Genomic DNA, 21,042 nt, shown 5'->3' on the forward strand with positions numbered 1-21,042 from the left:
CAAAATGGAAGCTTGTTAAGTTCTTAATGACTGATCAAACCTCTCATTCGTTTGGGTTTGAGATGTAATAAATTGTGTTTGAGATTCCATTAGCTTTGCCATCATTTCTTCTAGATTTGACTTTTTCTCTTCGATTTGTTGTGGTGGTTTATACAAGCTAGGTCTTTGTTGATTGAAAGTGTTATTTTGAGTTGGTTGATTATTCGGACCTTGTTGGTTGTACGAGTTATTGTTGGGTCCATTTGGATTGTAAAGAATGTTTTGATTTTGATTGAAGTTTGGCCTTGGCGGTTGATAATTATTTTGATAATTATTTCCCGGTCTTTGGTTCATGTAGAAAAGATTCTCTCGTTGTTCCATCGTTTGCTCGATGTGACAATCTTTCGTTAAGTGTGGTCCACCGCATTGCAAACAACTAATTCGTATTGCGTGAATATCTTTAGTCATCTTTTCCATTCGTCTCTCTAAAGAATCTATTTTTGCGGAAACGGAATCAAAGTCATGGCTAGAATCGGCTCTAGCCGCTTTAGATGTATGAAAGATATCTTTTTCCTGGTGCCACTCATGCGAGTGGGAGGCTGTATTATCAATTATCTTGTGAGCTTCAGTTGCGGTTTTCTTCATAATGGAACCACCAGCTCTTGTGTCGATGTCTTTTCGTGTAGTAACGTCGACACCTTGGTAGAATATTTGTACTATTTGATAAGTGTCTAAACCGTGCTGAGGACATCCTCTCAACAACTTTCTGAATCTTGTCCACGCCTCATATAATGTTTCATTTGGCTTTTGCGTGAAAGTAACAATTTCTCCTTTAAGTCTCACGGCTTTAGATGCCGGAAAGAATCTTTTAAGAAATTTCTCAACTAAGACATCCCATGTGTCAATCGCTCCTTCCGGTAATGATTCTAACCAATCTTTGGCTCCTCCCTTTAAAGTCCAGGGAAACAAAATGAGATAGATCTGTTCATCCTCAACTTCTCTGATTTTAAATAGAGTACAGATCCTATTAAAGGTTCGAAGATGTTCGTTTGGATCTTCTTTTGGCGTACCACTATATTGGCATTGATTAGTTACCATGTGTAGGATTTTTCCTTTGATTTCATAATCTAGCGCATTAATGTCTGGTCGCGTAATGGCATGTCCTTGGCCAGTGCGTGTAGCTCTCATTCGATCTTCCATACTTAGAGGTTCCGTTATTTCCATATTTGAAATTGTTGAATCCGAATCACTAGAAGATTCTGAATTAACGGTTTGTGGTTCAGGAGGAATGATTAGTGGTTCAGGATTTTGGAATTGTCCCTGAATATCCTCCGGGTTTTCAATTTTGAAGTCGGGTTCAAAAGATGGATTATCGGAAATTTGAGTTGGAGTACTTGTTCGACTAGATGATGATTCTAAAGAAAAATCAACGGCGACGATATTGGCTAGATGTCTTGATCGAGTTACAGGTGGTGAACGTATGAAAGGTGGTGAACATTTTGCTCGGTGCATTCACTGAATATCCTATTAGTTATAAAAATAAAAATTATATAAGTTATCAAATTAATAGCTGCTTTTGCCCACATTTCGAATAGCCAAGAGATGCAGCAGGGAGCCAGGATCCTTTAAGTCGGAAAATCCACAACTCGGCCACTAACAAATCCAACAATTACTACGAAGCAGAAAATTTTGGATGTCTATCAATTTAACTGCTTAAAATAATTTTTCCGTCGAAGTTTAAGGAAAATAAAGAAAATTCTATGTCCTAAAAACTAGAGCGTAGAAATGAGAAAGGAAAAAACGCGTCGAAAAATAAAAATCGAAAAACAAACATCGAAAAATAAAAAGTCGAAAAACAATAATAAGAAAGTAGAGCGTCGAAACTTAAAAGTCTAAAAACTAAATATTAAAACTTGCGTCTAAAGGTATTAAAGCTTAAAAGGAATTCTAAATCAAAAACTGCAATTACTTAAAAGGCACTAAAATTTATTTAAAACTAAGGCGATAAGCGACGTCGTAAGATTCTAAAGCGCCTAAATCTTCATCTAAAGAAAAATCACTTAAGGTAATATACGGCAAAGCCTAAAAATTTAGAAATATAAAAGTTTCTACGGCAAGATACTAAGCTTAAAATTAATTACGAACGATAAAAATACAAATTACGAATTAAACTATAAAAATAATACAATTTATAAAAAGAATCAAAAAATGATAAAATTATTTATTTTTATAAAAATATTATTTTTATATTATTATTTTATAAAAGTATTAATTTATATAATTAATAATAATAATAATAACACTTAATATTACTGAATATAAATTAAAACTAAACTTAAAAACTAATTAATTAATTAAAACCCTAATTAGGTTAATAATAATAATAATAATTAATTAATTAAAAACCCTACGTGTAATTAATGTCCGAGGATAGTCCTGTCAGCTCAACTCATGCGACCGCATGAGATTTAGTCATCAGGGTCATGCGATCACATGGCCCAAGATTCCAGAAATCCTTCCGGGCTTTTACCAGGCTCGCCCCAATTTATATTTTATTTATTATTTGATTTTTATATTTTCTGATTTATTACAAAATAATTGAAATGTCCCGTTCATATTGATTATAAACGTTCCATATTAATTGATTTCGTCGCGAGGTTTTGACCTCTATATGAGACGTTTTTCAAAGACTGCATTCATTTTTAAAACAACCATAACCTTTATTTTATCTATAAAGGTTTAAAAAGCATTACGTAGATTATCAAATAATGATAATCTAAAATATACCGTTTACACACGACCATTACATAATGGTTTACAATAAGAATATATTACATCAAAAATAAGTTTCTTGAATGCAGTTTTTACATAATATCATACAAGCATTGGACTCCAAATCTTGTCTTTATTTTAGTATGCAACAGCGGAAGCTCTTAATAATCACCTGAGAATAAACATGCTTAAAACGTCAACAAAAATGTTGGTGAGTTATAGGTTTAACCTATATATTATCAAATCATAATAATAGACCACAAGATTTCATATTTCAATATACATCCCATACATAGAGACAAAATTCATTCATACGGTGAACACCTGGTAACCGACATTAACAAGATGCATATATAAGAATATCCCCATCATTCTGGGACACCCTTCGGATATGATATAAATTTTGAAGTACTAAAGCATCCGGTACTTTGGATGGGGTTTGTTAGGCCCAATAGATCTATCTTTAGGATTCGTGTCAATTAGGGTGTCTGTTCCCTAATTCTTAGATTACCAGACTTAATAAAAAGGGACATATTCGATTTCGATAATTCAACCATAGAATGTAGTTTCACGTACTTGTGTCTATTTTATAAATCATTTATAAAACCTGCATGTATTCTCATCCCAAAAATATTAGATTTTAAAAGTGGGACTATAACTCACTTTCACCGATTTTTTACTTCGTCGGGAAGTAAGACTTGGCCACTGGTCGATTCACGAACCTATAACAAATATGTACATATATATCAAAGTATGTTCAAAATATATTTACAAAACTTTTAATACATTTTGATGTTTTAAGTTTATTAAGTCAGCTGTCCTTGTTAGTAACCTACAACTAGTTGTCCACAGTTAGATGTACAGAAATAAATCGATATATATTATCTTGAATCAATCCACGACCCAGTGTATACATATCTTAGTATTGATCACAACTCAAACTATATATTTTGGAATCAACCTCAACCCTGTATAGCTAACTGCAACATTCACATATAGAGTGTCTATGGTTGTTCCGAAATATATATAGATGTGTCGACATGATAGGTCGAAACATTGTATACGTGTCTATGGTATCTCAAGATTACATAATATACAATACAAGTTGATTAAGTTATGGTTGGAATAGATTTGTTACCAATTTTCACGTAGCTAAAATGAGTAGTTTTTACCAATTTTGTTTTGCTCGCCATTTCTTTGTTTCTAATCCGTTTTGAGTGATTTAAGCGGCCACGGTTTCATATTGAACTTGAATTTATGAAACTAAATAGAAAAGGTATAGGTTTATAGTCGGAAATACAAGTTACAAGTCGTTTTTGAAAGAGGTAGTCATTTCCGTCGAAAGAACGACATCTTGATGACTGTTTTGAAAAACATACTTTCACTTTGAGTTTAACCATGATTTTTGGATATGGTTTCATGTTCATAATAAAAATCATTTTCCCAGAAGTATAGCTTTTAAATTAAAGTTTTTCATAGTTTTTAATTATCCAAACCAAAACAGCCCCCGATTGTAACTACGACGGCGTAAATCTGGTTTTATGGTGTTTATCGTGTTTTCGGGTTTTAAATCATTAAGTTAGCATATCATATAGATATAGATCATGTGTATAGTTTATTTTAAAAGTGTAGTTAGAAGGATTAATTTTATTTGCGAACAAGTTTAAAATTAACTAAACTATGTTCTAGTGATTACTAGTTTACCACTTCGAATATGATAGCTTTTTATGTATGAATCGAATGATGTTATGAACATCATTAATACCTTAAGTTCCTTGGATAAACCTACTGGAAAAGAGAAAAATGGATCTAGCTTCAATGGATCATTGGATGGCTCGAAGTTCTTGAAGCAGAATCATGACACAAAAACAAGTTCAAGTAATATCATCACTTGAAATAAGATTGTTATAGTTATAGAAATTGAACCAAAGTTTGAATATGATTATTACCTTGTATTAGAATGATAACTTACTGTAAGAAACAAAGATTTCTTGAGGTTGGATGATCACCTTACAAGATTGGAAGTGAGCTAGCAAACTTGAAAGTATTCTTGATTTTATGAAACTATAACTTGTAGAATTTATGAAGAACACTTAGAACTTGAAGATAGAACTTGATAGAGATCAATTAGATGAAGAAAATTGAAGAATTAAAGTGTTTGTAGGTGTTTTTGGTCGTTGGTGTATGGATTAGATATAAAGGATATGTAATTTTGTTTTCATGTAAATAAGTCATGAATGATTACTCATATTTTTGTAATTTTATGAGATATTTCATGCTAGTTGCCAAATGATGATTCGTACATGTGTTAGGTGACTCACATAGGCTGCTAAGAGCTGATCATTGGAGTGTATATACCAATATTACATACATCTAAAAGCTGTGTATTGTACGAGTACGAATACGGGTGCATACGAGTAGAATTGTTGATGAAACTGAACGAGGATGTAATTGTAAGCATTTTTGTTAAGTAGAAGTATTTTGATAAGTGTCTTGAAGTCTTTCAAAAGTGTATGAATACATATTAAAACACTACATGTATATACTGAAATGTCCCGTTCTTAATGATTAAAAACGTTCCATATTAATTGATTTCGTTGCGAGGTTTTGACCTCTATATGAGACGTTTTTCAAAGACTGCATTCATTTTTAAAACAAACCATAACCTTTATTTCATAAATAAAGGTTTAAAAAGCTTTACGTAGATTATCAAATAACGATAATCTAAAATATCCTGTTTACACACGACCATTACATAATGGTTTACAATACAAATATGTTACATCGAAATCAGTTTCTTGAATGCAGTTTTTACACAATATCATACAAACATGAACTCCAAATCTTGTCCTTATTTTAGTATGCAACAGCGGAAGCTCTCAGTATTCACCTGAGAATAAACATGCTTTAAACGTCAACAAAAATGTTGGTGAGTTATAGGTTTAACCTATATATATCAAATCGTAACAATAGACCACAAGATTTTATATTTCAATACACATCCCATACATAGAGATAAAAATCATTCATATGGTGAACACCTGGTAACCGACATTAACAAGATGCATATATAAGAATATCTCCATCATTCCGGGACACCCTTCGGATATGATATAAATTTCGAAGTACTAAAGCATCCGGTACTTTGGATGGGGTTTGTTAGGCCCTATAGATCTATCTTTAGGATTCGCGTCAATTAGGGTGTCTGTTCCCTAATTCTTAGATTACCAGACTTAATAAAAAGGGGCATATTCGATTTCGATAATTCAACCATAGAATGTAGTTTCACGTACTTGTGTCTATTTTGTAAATCATTTATAAAACCTGCATGTATTCTCATCCCAAAATATTAGATTTTAAAAGTGGGACTATAAGTCACTTTCACAGATTTTTACTTCGTCGGGAAGTAAGACTTGGCCACTGGTTGATTCACGAACCTATAACAATATATACATATATATCAAAGTATGTTCAAAATATATTTACAACACTTTTAATATATTTTGATGTTTTAAGTTTATTAAGTCAGCTGTCCTCGTTAGTAACCTACAACTAGTTGTCCACAGTTAGATGTACAGAAATAAATCGATAAATATTATCTTGAATCAATCCACGACCCAGTGTATACGTATCTCAGTATTGATCACAACTCAAACTATATATATTTTGGAATCAACCTCAACCCTGTATAGCTAACTCCAACATTCACATATAGAGTGTCTATGGTTGTTCCGAAATATATATAGATGTGTCGACATGATAGGTCGAAACATTGTATACGTGTCTATGGTATCTCAAGATTACATAATATACAATACAAGTTGATTAAGTTATGGTTGGAATAGATTTGTTACCAATTTTCACGTAGCTAAAATGAGAAAAATTATCCAATCTTGTTTTACCCATAACTTCTTCATTTTAAATCCGTTTTGAGTGAATCAAATTGCTATGGTTTCATATTGAACTCTATTTTATGAATCTAAATAGAAAAAGTATAGTTTTATAGTCGGAAAAATAAGTTACAAGTCGTTTTTGTAAAGGTAGTCATTTCAGTCGAAAGAACGACGTCTAGATGACCATTTTAGAAAACATACTTCCACTTTGAGTTTAACCATAATTTTTAGATATAGTTTCATGTTCATAATAAAAAATCATTTTCCTAGAATAATAACTTTTAAATCAAAGTTTATCATAGTTTTTAATTAACTAACCCAAAACAGCCCGCGGTGTTACTACTACGGCGTAAATCCGGTTTTACGGTGTTTTTCGTGTTTCCAGATTTTAAATCATTAAGTTAGCATATCATATAGATATAGAACATGTGTTTAGTTGATTTTAAAAGTTAAGTTAGAAGGATTAACTTTTATTTGCGAACAAGTTTAGAATTAACTAAACTATGTTCTTGTGATTACAAGTTTAAACCTTCGAATAAGATAGCTTTATATGTATGAATTGAATGATGTTATGAACATAATTACTACCTCAAGTTCCTTGGATAAACCTACTGGAAATGAAAAAAATAGATCTAGCTTCAAAGTATCCTTGGATGGTTTGAAAGTTCTTGAAGCAGAATCATGACACGAAAACAATTTCAAGTAAGATTTCCACTCGAAATAAGATTGTTATAGTTATAGAAATTGAATTAAAGTTTGAATATGATTATTACCTTGTATTAGAAAGATAACCTACTGTAAGTAACAAAGGTTTCTTGATCTTGGATGATTACTTGGAATGGATTTAGAAAACTTGGAAGTAAACTTGCAATCTTGGAAGTATTCTTGATTTTATGAAACTAGAACTTTTGGAATTTATGAAGAACACTTAGAACTTGAAGATAGAACTTGAAAGAGATCAATTAAATGAAAAAAATTTAAGAATGAAAGTGTTTGTAGGTGTTTTTGGTCGTTGGTGTATGGATTAGATATAAAGGATATGTAATTTTGTTTTTATGTAAATAAGTCATGAATGATTACTCATATTTTTGTAATTTTATGAGATATTTCATGCTAGTTTCCAAATGATGGTTCCCACATGTGTTAAGTGACTCACAAGGGCTGCTAAGAGCTGATCATTGGAGTGTATATACCAATAGTACATACATCTAAAAGCTGTGTATTGTACGAGTACGAATACAGGTGCATACGAGTAGAATTGTTGATGAAACTGAACGAGGATGTAATCGTAAGCATTTTTGTTAAGTAAAAGTATTTTGATAAGTGTCTTGAAGTATTTCAAAAGTGTATGAATACATATTAAAACACTACATGTATATACATTTTAACTGAGTCGTTAAGTCATCGTTAGTCGTTACATGTAAATGTTGTTTTGAAACCTTTAGGTTAACGATCTTGTTGAATGTTGTTAACCCATTGTTTATTATAACAAATGAGATGTTAAATTGTTATATTATCATGATATTATGATATATAATATATCTTAGTATGATATATATACAGTTAAATGTCGTTACAACGATAATCGTTACATATATGTCTCGTTTCGAAATCATTAAGTTATTAGTCTTATTTTTACATATGTATTTCATTGTTAATACACTTAATAATATATTTACTTATCATTTAACATAATTAACTAAGTGTATCAATATCTTAATATGATTCATATGTACCTAGTAAGACGTTGTTATAACGATAATCATTATATATATCGTTTTCGAGTTTCTTAAATTAATAGTCTCATTTTTATGTATATAACTCATTGTTAAAATAAATAATGAGATACATACTTATAATAAAATCATGTTAACTATATATATAACCATATATATGTCATCATATAGTTTTTACAAGTTTTAACATTCGTGAATCACCGGTCAACTTGGGTGGTCAATTGTCTATATGAAACCTATTTCGATTAATCAAGTCTTAACAAGTTTGATTGCTTAACATGTTGGAAACAATTAATCATGTAAATAAAAATTTCATTTAATATATATATAAACATGGAAAAGTTCGGGTCACTACATATACATTTTAACTGAGTCGTTAAGTCATCGTTAGTCGTTACATGTAAGTGTTGTTATGAAACCTTTAGGTTAACGATCTTGTTAAATGTTGTTAACCCAATGTTTATAATATCAAATGAGATTTTAAATTATTATATTATCATGATATTATGATATATTAATATATGTTAATATGATATATACATTTAAATGTCGTTACAACGATAATCGTTACATATATGTCTCGTTTCGAAATCCTTAAGTTAGTAGTCTTGTTTTTACTTATGTAGTTCATTGTTAATACACTTAATGATATATTTAATTATCATATTATCATGTTATATATAATATAACAATGTATTAATATGCTTCATATATATTTAGTAAGACGTGGTTATAAAGATAATCGTTATATGTATCGTTTCGAGTTTCATACGTCAATAGTCTCCTTTTTAAGTATATAACTTATTGTTACTATTTTTAATGAGATACTTGATGATCATTATATCATGTTAAACATATATATTTATTCATTTATGTATCATCATGTCATATACAACTTATAGCGTTCGTGAATCATTGGTCAAACTGGGTAATCAGACGTTTACAAAATTTCTGTTTCAATTAACCAAGTCTTAACAAGTTTGATTGCTTAACATGTTGGAAACATTTAATCATGTAAATATAGTTTTCATTAAACATATAATCATAGAAAGGTTCAGAAAAGTTCGGGTCACTACAGTACCTACCCGTTAAATAAATTTCGTCCCGAAATTTTAAGCGATTGGAGGTGTTGGCTCATCTTCTGGAAATAAGTGCGGGTACTTCTTCTTCATCTGATCTTCTCATTCCCAGGTGAACTCGGGTCCTCTACGAGCATTCCATCGAACCTTAACAATCGGTATCTTGTTTTGTTTAAGTCTCTTAACCTCACGATCCATTATTTCAAAGGGTTCTTCAATGAATTGAAGTATTTCATTGATTTGGATTTCGTCCAACGGAATAGTGAGATCTTCTTTAGCAAAACATTTCTTCAAATTCGAGACGTGGAAAGTGTTATGTACAGTCGCGAGTTGTTGAGGTAACTCAAGTCGGTAAGCTACTGGTCCGACACGATCAGTAATCTTGAATGGTCCAATATACCTTGGATTTAATTTCCCTCATTTACCAAATCGAACAACACCTTTCCAAGGTACAACCTTAATCATGACCATCTCTCCAATTTCAAATTCTATATCTTTTCTTTTAATGTCGGCGTAGCTCTTTTGTCAACTTTGGGCGGTTTTCAACCGTTGTTGAATTTGGATGATCTTCTCAGTAGTTTCTTGTATTATCTCCGGACCCGTAATCTGTCTATCCCCCACTTCACTTCAACAAATCGGAGACCTGCACTTTCTACCATAAAGTGCTTCAAACGGAGCCATCTCAATGCTTGAATGGTAGCAATTGTTGTAGGAAAATTCTGCTAACGGTAGATGTCGATCCCAACTGTTTCCGAAATCAATAACACATGCTCTTAGCATGTCTTCAAGCGTTTGTATCGTCCTTTCGCTCTGCCCATCAGTTTTTGGATGATAGGCAGTACTCATGTCTAGACGAGTTCCTAATGCTTGCTGTAATGTCTGCCAGAATCTTGAAATAAATCTGCCATCCCTATTAGAGATAATAGAGATTGGTATTCCATGTCTGGAGACGACTTCCTTCAAATACAGTCGTGCTAACTTCTCCATCTTGTCATCTTCTTTTATTGGCAGGAAGTGTGCTGATTTGGTGAGACGATCAACTATTACCCAAATAGTATCAAAACCACTTGCAGTCCTTGGCAATTTAGTGATGAAATCCATGGTAACGTTTTTGCATTTCCTTTTCGGGATTTCGGGTTGTTGAAGTAGACATGATGGTTTCTGATGCTCAGCTTTGACCTTAGAACATGTCAAACATTCTCCTACATATTTAGCAACATCGGCTTTTATACCCGGCCACCAAAAATGTTTTTTGAGATCCTTGTACATCTTCTCCGATCCTTTGGGTATTTCATCCTTTAAATTTCCCTCTTTTAAAACTCCTTGTTGTGCCTCCTTTATTTGAGTAGTAAGGTTATTGTGAATCATAATATTCATAGATTTTACTCGAATGGGTTCTCTGTCCTTTCTGCTCAAGGCGTCGGCTGCCACATTTGCCTTCCCCGGGTGGTAACAAATCTCAAAGTCGTAATCATTCAACAATTCAATCCACCTACGTTGCCTCATATTCAGTTGTTTCTGATTAAATATGTGTTGAAGACTTTTGTGGTCGGTATATATAATACTTTTGACCCCATATAAGTAGTGCCTCCAAGTCTTTAATGCAAAAACAACCGCGCCTAATTCCAAATCATGCGTCGTATAATTCTGTTCATGAATCTTCAATTGTCTAGACGCATAAGCAATTACTTTCATTCGTTTCATTAATACACAACCGAGACCTTGCTTTGAGGCGTCAGAATATATCACAAAATCATCATTCCCTTCAGGTAATGACAATATAGGTGCCGTAGTTAACTTTTTCTTTAACAATTGAAACGCTTTCTCTTGTTCATCTTTCCATTCAAATTTCTTCCCTTTATGCGTTAATGCAGTCAAGGGTTTTGTTATTCTGGAAAAGTCTTGGATGAACCTTCTGTAATAACCCGCTAGTCCTAAAAACTGGTGTATGTGTTTCAGAGTTTTCGGGGTTTCCCACTTTTCAACGGTTTTGATCTTTGCTGGATCCACCTGAATACCTTCTTTGTTCACTATGTGACCGAGGAATTGAACTTCTTCCAACCAAAATGCAAACTTTGAAAACTTAGCGTACAGTTTTTCTTTCTCAGCAACTCTAGCACTTTTCTCAAATGTTCTTCGTTCTCTTGATCATTCTTCGAGTAAATAAGTATGTCATCGATGAAAACAATGACAAATTTGTTAAGATATGGCCCACACACTCGGTTCATGAGGTCCATGAACACAGCTGGTGCGTTAGTCAATCCAAACGGCATAACCATAAACTCGTAATGACTGTAACGCATCCTAAAAGCAGTCTTTGGAATATCATCCTCCTTTACCCGCATTTGATGATATCCAGAACGTAAATCGATCTTCGAATAAACAGACGAGCCTTGTAGTTGATCAAATAAGTCGTCAATTCTCGGCAGTGGATAACGGTTTTTGATGGTAAGTTTGTTCAACTCTCAGTAGTCCATACACAACCTGAATGTACCATCTTTCTTCTTGACAAACAAAACAGGAGCTCCCCACGGTGATGTGCTTGGTCGAATGAAACCACGCTCTAAAAGTTCTTGTAATTGGCTCTGAAGTTCCTTCATTTTGCTAGGTGCGAGTCTGTATGGAGCACGAGCTATTGGTGTAGCTCCCGGTACAAAGTCTATTTGAAATTCAACGGATCGGTGTGGAGGTAGTCCCGGTAATTCTTTCGGAAATAAATCGGGAAATTCTTTTACGACAAAAACATCATTGATGCTCTTTTCTTCAGTTTATACTTTCTCGACATGTGCTAGAACAGCATAGCAACCTTTTCTTATTAGTTTTTGTGGCTTCAGGTTACTAATAAGATTTAACTTCGCGTTGCTCTTTTCTCCGTACACCATTAAGGGTTTTCCTTTTTCTCGTATAATGCGAATTGCATTTTTGTAACAAACGATCTCTGCTTTCACTTCTCTCAACCAGTCCATACCGATTATCACATCAAAACTCCCTAACTCTACTGGTATCAAGTCAATCTTAAATGTTTCACTAACCAGTTTAATTTCTCGATTCTGACATATATTATCTGCTGAAATTAATTTACCATTTGCTAATTCGAGTAAAAATTTACTATCCAAAGGTGCCAATGGGCAACTTAATTTAGCACAAAATTCTCTACTCATATAGCTACTATCCGCACCCGAATCAAATAAAACATAAGCAGATTTATCGTCAATAAGAAACGTACCCGTAACAAGCTCCGGGTCTTCCTGTGCCTCTGCCGCATTAATATTGAAAACTCTTCCGCAGCCTCTCCATTCATGTTCTCCTGGTTCGGGCAATTTCTAATAATGTGGCCCGGTTTTCCACATTTATAACAAACTACATTGGCATAACTTGCTCCGACACTACTTGCTCCACCATTACTCGTTCTGACACCATTTGTTCCTTTCATTCTATTAACCCCTGGTCCGTAGACCTCACACTTCGCCGCGCTATGACCATTTCTTTTAAACTTGTTGCAAAATTTGGTGCAGAACCCCGAGTGATACTTTTCACACCTTTGGCATAGCTGCTTCTGATTATTATTGTTGTTGCGGTTGTTATTGTTGTTGGGATGATTGTTGTAGTTGCTGTTGTTGTTGTTGTTGTTGTTGGGCCATTTGTTGTAGTTGCGATTGATGTTGCGATTGTTGGAATAGTTGTTGCGATTATTGTTGTAATTGCTGTTGTTGTTGTATTGGTGATTCTTATCACCGTTTTCCTCCCACTTTCTTTTGACTTGCTTCACATTGACCTCTTCAGCCGCCTGTTCTTTAATTCTTTCCTCAATCTGGTTCACTAGTTTGTGAGCCATTCTACATGCCTGTTGTATGGAGGCGGGCTCGTGTGAACTTATATCTTCTTGGATTCTTTCCGGTAATCCTTTCACAAACGCGTTGATCTTCTCTTCCTCATCTTCGAACGCTCCCGGACACAATAGGCACAATTCTATGAATCGTCTTTCATACGTGGTAATATCAAATCTTTGGGTTTGTAACCCTCTAAGTTCTGTCTTGAGCTTATTGACCTCAGTTCTGGGACGGTACTTCTCGTTCATTAAGTGCTTGAATGCTGACCACGGTAGTGCGTAAGCATCATCTTGTCCCACTTGCTCTAGATAGGTATTCCACCATGTTAACGCAGTACCTGTGAAGGTATGCGTAGCGTACTTCACTTTATCCTCTTCAGTATAGTTACTTATGGAAAACACTGATTCGACCTTCTCGGTCCACCGTTTCAATCCGATCGGTCCTTCGGTTCCATCAAATTCCAAAGGTTTGCAGGCAGTGAATTCTTTGTAGGTGCATCCTATACGATTTCCTGTACTGCTAGATCCAAGGTTATTGTTGGTATGTAGCGCAGCCTGTACTGCGGCTATGTTTGAAGCAAGAAAGGCACGAAATTCCTCTTTGCTCATATTCAAGGTGTGTCGAGTAGTTGGTGCCATTTCCTTCAAAATAGTCAAATGAAACAAGTTAATCATACAGAATATTAAGAGTAGTCAATAGTATCTTGTAGCATAATATGAACTCATTTATAAAAGCTTTTTATTCATATTAGCGTTTTATAAGTTTAAATTCGGGTAGTACCTACCCGTTAAGTTCATACTTAGTAGCTAATATACAATTCAACTACTACAATTCTATATGAAAAACTGATTATAATAATATTTCGCATTCAAAGTTTTACACAATATTTTACAAACTTGCAATACCACTTATTTTACATATAGCATGAAATATAGCACACAATAAATTTGATACAAGATGGTTGTGAAGATAATTCTAGCTAGTACACAAGTCGTTCAGTAAAGGCAATAAAGACACGTAATTCATACGTCTAGAAACAAGTCATGCATTCTGGTTTTACTAGGACTACTTCCTATCCTTGGTCTTGTGGAACATAACCGTTATGGCCGTTGATAAGACAGCGTGTTGTAACGTCGTCAAAGGGACGAGGGTTACGTAATGTCCAACAGTCCTGTAACAATCTAAAAACCTCATTTCTTACCCCAATTACCGACTCCGTCACTTGTGGGAAAGTTTTGTTTAATAGTTGTAGCCCGATGTTCTTGTTCTCACTTTGGTGAGAAGCGAACATTACTAACCGTAAGCATAACATGCTTCTTTATGTTGCATGTTAGCCGCTTTTTCTAAATCACGAGGTCCTATATTCGGATATATTGAGTCAAAATAATTTCTTAACCCGTTGCGTAAAATAGCATTTGGGTTCCCCGCAATATATGCGTCAAAGTAAACACATCGTAACTTATGGATTTCCCAATGTGATATCCCCCATCTTTCGAACGAAAGCCTTTTATAAACCAAGGAATTCTTGGAATGTTCTTCGAATGTCTTACAAACTGATCTCGCCTTAAATAGTTATGTCGAGGAATTCTGACCGACTCTAGACAAGATTTCATCAATCATGTCTCCGGGTAGGTCTCTTAAAATATTGGGTTGTCTATCCATTTTGTGTTTTTATACTGTAAAATAGACAAGGGTTAGATTCATAAAAAAATACTTATTAATACAAGCAATTTTTACATATATCATAAAGCATAAGCACACTATATTACATATATTACACCACACGAATACAACTATCTTATTCCGACTCGCTCGTTTCTTCTTCTTCGGTTTTGGTTCGTTTTGCCAAGTTTCTAGGGATATATGATGTTCCCCTAATACGAGCCGTCGTTTTCCACATTGGTTAAGAAAAACCTGGTGGTTTAGAGGTTCCCGGGTTATTGTCACAACTTAAGAAATACGGGTGTTGACGATACATATAAAGTTCATCGGGTTTGGAATCAAATTTCTCTATTTTTATGCCCTTTCCCTTATTGTTCTCTTTTGCCTTATTAAATTTTGTTGGGGTAATTTCTATAACATCATCGGAATCCTTGTCGGGATCCGATTCATCGGAGAATTGGTAATCCTCCCAATACTTTGCTTCCTTAGCAGAAACACCATTGACCATAATTAACTTTGGTCGGTTGGTTGAGGATTTTCTTCTACTTAACCGTTTTATTATTTCCCCCACTAGTTCTATTTCTTCTTCCGGTTCCGATTCTTCTTCCGGTTCCGCTTCTTCTTCCGGTTCCGACTCTTCTTCCGGTTCCTCTTCTGGAACTTGTGAATCAGTCCACGAATCATTCCAATTTATATTTGACTCTTCATTATTATTAGGTGAGTCAATGGGACTTGTTCTAGAGGTAGACATCTATCACATAATATCAAATACGTTAAGAGCTTAATATATCACATAATATTCACATGTTAAAAATATATAGTTTCCAACAAAATTTGTTAAGCAATCATTTTTCAAGTAAACACGGTCGAAGTCCAGACTCACTAATGCATCCTAACAAACTCGATAAGACACACTAATGCAAAATTCTGGTTCTCTAAGACCAATGCTCTGATACGAACTGAAATGTCCCGTTCATATTGATTATAAACGTTCCATATTAATTGATTTCGTCGCGAGGTTTTGACCTCTATATGAGACGTTTTTCAAAGACTGCATTCATTTTTAAAACAACCATAACCTTTATTTTATCTATAAAGGTTTAAAAAGCATTACGTAGATTATCAAATAATGATAATCTAAAATATACCGTTTACACACGACCATTACATAATGGTTTACAATAAGAATATATTACATCAAAAATAAGTTTCTTGAATGCAGTTTTTACATAATATCATACAAGCATGGACTCCAAATCTTGTCCTTATTTTAGTATGCAACAGCGGAAGCTCTTAATAATCACCTGAGAATAAACATGCTTAAAACGTCAACAAAAATGTTGGTGAGTTATAGGTTTAACCTATATATTATCAAATCATAATAATAGACAACAAGATTTCATATTTCAATTTACATCCCATACATAGAGATAAAATTCATTCATATGGTGAACACCTGGTAACCGACATTAACAAGATGCATATATAAGAATATCCCCATCATTCCGGGACACCCTTCGGATATGATATAAATTTCGAAGTACTAAAGCATCCGGTACTTTGGATGGGGTTTGTTAGGCCCAATAGATCTATCTTTAGGATTCGCGTCAATTAGGGTGTCTGTTCCCTAATTCTTAGATTACCAGACTTAATAAAAAAGGGCATATTCGATTTTGATAATTCAACCATAGAATGTAGTTTCACGTACTTGTGTCTATTTTGTAAATCATTTATAAAACCTGCATGTATTCTCATCCCAAAAATATTAGATTTTAAAAGTGGGACTATAACTCACTTTCACAGATTTTTTACTTCGTCGGGAAGTAAAACTTGGCCACTGGTCGATTCACGAACCTATAACAAATATGTACATATATATCAAAGTATGTTCAAAATATATTTACAACACTTTTAATACATTTTGATGTTTTAAGTTTATTAAGTCAGCTGTCCTCGTTAGTAACCTACAACTAGTTGTCCACAGTTAGATGTACAGAAATAAATGAAAGGACCCGTCCTAATCCATCTGGACGAAGTCACCAACATCTGGTTCCATTGCGATGATCGACTCCAAATAATGTCTTTAAAATGAGCAATGCACAGCGGAATGTTTCTTTTATACCTGAGAATAAACATGCTTTAAAGTGTCAACCAAAAGGTTGGTAAGTTCATTGGTTTATCATAAATAATCACTTCATAATTTTAATAGACCACAAGATTTCATATTTCCATTTCTCATAAACATACGTCCCATGCATAGAGACAAAAATATCATTCATATGGATTGAACACCTGGTAACCGACATTCACAATATGTATATAAGAATATCCCCATCATTCCAGGATCCTCCTTCGGACATGATATAAATTTCGAAGTACTAAAGCATCCGGTACTTTGGATGGGGCTTGTTGGGCCCGATAGATCTATCTTTAGGATTCGCGTCAATTAGGGTGTCTGTTCCCTAATTCTTAGATTACCAGACTATAAAAGGGCATATTCGGTTTAATAATCCAGCCATAGAATGTAGTTTTAAGTACTTGTGTCTATTTCGTAAAACAGTTATAAAAGCAGCGCATGTATTCTCAGTCCCAAAAATATATTGCAAAAGCATTTAAAAAGGGAGGAAATGAAACTCACCATACTGTATTTTGTAGTAAAAATACATATGAAGGCATTGAACAACTAAACAATGCAGGGTTGGTCTCAGATTCACGAACCTATATCAATTATATATATATATATATATATATATATATATATATATATATATATATATATATATATATATATATATATATATATATATATATATATATATATATATATATATATATATATATATATATATTAACACATATACTTGTAATAAAACAGTTTATATACGTACTTATTAGTGATATCCTTTTATAACTTATGTGTTTCATTAAAATATTTTAATGTTACCAATAATGATATATTAATAATAATGATACTTATTAATGATAATGACAATGTTATTAAGGATAGTAATCATAATGATAAAAATAATATTATTAATATTGTAAAAATAATAATTTTAATAAAAATGATACTTTTTAATAATAATAATAATAATAATAATAATAATAATAATAATAATAATAATAATAATAATAATAATAATAATAATAATAATAATAATAATAATAATAATAATAATAATAATAATAATAATAATAATAATAATAATAATAATAATAATAATGATAATGAAGATGATGATAATAATAATAATAAAATTTTAAGAATGATACTTAATAATACTTATTTTACTAATCATAATATTAACAATAAAAATTCTAATATTTATTTTACTAACTATAATAATAATAATCCTTCTACTAATAATAATAACTATAAAAATAATAATTTTACTAATAATAATACTTATAGGTAATACAAAAATGATAATAGTATTAATAATACTAATAATAATTATTATTATAATAAGATAATGAGAATGCTACCTCCTTGTAACAAGCTTTAAAAAAAAAGGCCAAAACCCGGGCTTGAACCCGCAACCTCTCGATTAAACCAAACACATTAAACCATGCTACCAATCTTGTTTTTCTGAATTGATTTGCATGCTTTATATATTTAACCCAAAATTTATAACTTCTTCTTCTTCTTCAATTAAGCAACCAAGATTAATCAAAACCAACTATCATCATTAACTAATTGTCATCATCAACCAACTATCATCATCTCGTCACTCATCTATTAACCATGATCATCAGATTGTATACATGTTCTGATCACGACGGCAACCACATGAGCACAACATCATTCGGTTATCTCATTATTATTCTTAATCGTTTCAGCTCGTAACCTATATCATCATCAACTTATCCATAATTGTAACACCATTAATCCTATCCTTACAGTACGTTTGTGATATTGATCAAGGAATGGATTTGTAAATCTCGGCCCATATTTATTACCTAAAAAGAATATCTAAGTGACCCAACAAGTTCAAACCTAACGGCCTCAATAGACATAGCCGCCCATTTAAAATCCATTAATTAATACACTTAATTTAATTAAAATGGTTTCGGTAAAACAAATCATCAACAGCACGAGGACAAGTTGCAGCCTTCCCAATATTTAATCATAATTGGAAAAACTTCTGTCGGCCAACAAAGGGAAAAGAAAAAAAATAATATCACGCACCATATCATTGTTATTTGTTTAATAGCATGCGGTTTGATTTATCTCCATAAAGTAATATAAGTTGCAGCTATAAAGATGGTTGTAGGGCTATGGATATTCGCAGAAAAACAAAGAAAAAGAAGCGAAAATAAAGGTGTAGATTTATGCGGTATTCGAGGGTTGTTCTTGGTTTACGTTTATAATTACAGTAAAGGAGTAAGTGTTTGTTGGTGAGGGTACTGGGTGGTGGTTTTCTCGGCTTGCAAAAATGGAAAGGTGAAGTGGGTTTGTGGATGGTGGTTCGAAAGTGGTGTGCAAGGTTTGTGATTTAAGGTGATGGGTTGTGAATTCATGGTGGTGTTTTAGGGACGTTTGAAACCGAAGAAAATAATAAAAGCGTAACAGCAATTGTTAAAACATGTAATAGCTGCAATAGGTACAACAGAAACAGAAACGATGGCGTTTTGCTTTATGGGGGTGAGTTGGTTAAACTCAAATAGGAAGCAGAAAAGTTAGCAACTGAAAATAGTGTTGGGTCGGTGGTTTTGGTGTTTCTTGACAAGGAAAGAGGAGAAAGAGATTGAGAAGGTGATGGTTTGAGTTTCGATTTAATGAAGGTATTTGTGGTGATTGTTACATAGTATTTGAGATCATGGTGTTCGATTTTGGTGGTGGTGATCAATGATGTAGAGAGAAAATGAAAAGTGGTGATCTCTCCCTCTCCTTCTCATGTAACATGTATATATTTCCATATAAGAAGAAAGGTGATGATCCTTGTTGACGGAAGTATTCGAGCCAGGAAGAAGAAAACAAAATAAATAAAAGCATATTGTATTTTAGATTAATTGGTACAATCTTGATTAAGATGGGTAACAAATTTTGTTTGTAGTATAAGGATCAATCAGAAACAGGAAACGAATCTACAATAGTTTGATTAAAATTAGAAACTGATTACGTATCTATGTTTGGTTTTTATATAATATATACATCAGTATTTATATTTATGTGTTAATTATTAATAATATAAATAAATTTATTAATATCTTCTATTAATATCATTAATTTTATTAATATATTAAGAATACTAATAAAAATAATAAAGATATTAATAATAATATTAATACTGGTTTTATATAAAAAAAAATATCATGCGAATAATAATAAGAATAAAAGTAATTGCAAAAGTGATAAAAATGATATTATTCATGTCACTCATAATAAATTGTATTATTTTCTAATAATATTAATAATAATGATTTTTAAAGGATAAAGGTAATAATAATAATTCTTAATATTAATATATAATAACTATAATTAAAATTTATTATTAGTTATAATGTTATTAACAATAATAATAACAATATCATTAAAATAACACTATTTATAATATCATTGTTATTAATGGTAACAATAATACTAATAATAACAACTTATACATATCTAATTTTATGTATATATATATATTTATTTATTTATTTAATTATTTTTTTTATATCTAAATTTATAATATAGATAATACAAATATTAATGTCAATGTTAACCTTAGTAATAAATATGGAAATAATTATTATAATATTGATATTTTATTTATGTTCTAACTTGTAATTCCAGATAATGTACTAACTTTTCATTTTATTACTTTTGTAATACTTATTCTATAACATACTTGGATATTTGAATATATATATATATATATATATATATATATATATATATATATATATATATATATATATATATATATATATATATATATATATATATATATATATATATATATATATATATATTATATATTTATTTACACACAATCGTTCGTGAATCATCAGACCTAGTTGGAGGGTAAACGTTATCCATGTAAACAGTTCAAAGATTCTAAGACTCACATTACAGACTTTGCTTATCGTGTCGAAATCATATAAA

General features: G+C 32.0%; 1 non-coding gene across 1 annotated transcript; it reads left to right on the forward strand.

Annotated features, from left to right (window-relative positions):
• The first annotated feature begins 712 nt into the window (after nt 1-712).
• On the forward strand, nt 713-819 carry LOC139903771 (small nucleolar RNA R71). The gene has a single exon (XR_011778564.1). It is a non-coding gene; the product is annotated as a small nucleolar RNA R71 (small nucleolar RNA).
• The last annotated feature ends 20,223 nt before the right edge of the window (nt 820-21,042 follow it).

This window comes from Rutidosis leptorrhynchoides, chromosome 3 (assembly GCF_046630445.1).
Source record: "Rutidosis leptorrhynchoides isolate AG116_Rl617_1_P2 chromosome 3, CSIRO_AGI_Rlap_v1, whole genome shotgun sequence".
In the NCBI taxonomy this organism is placed as follows: Eukaryota; Viridiplantae; Streptophyta; class Magnoliopsida; order Asterales; family Asteraceae; genus Rutidosis; species Rutidosis leptorrhynchoides.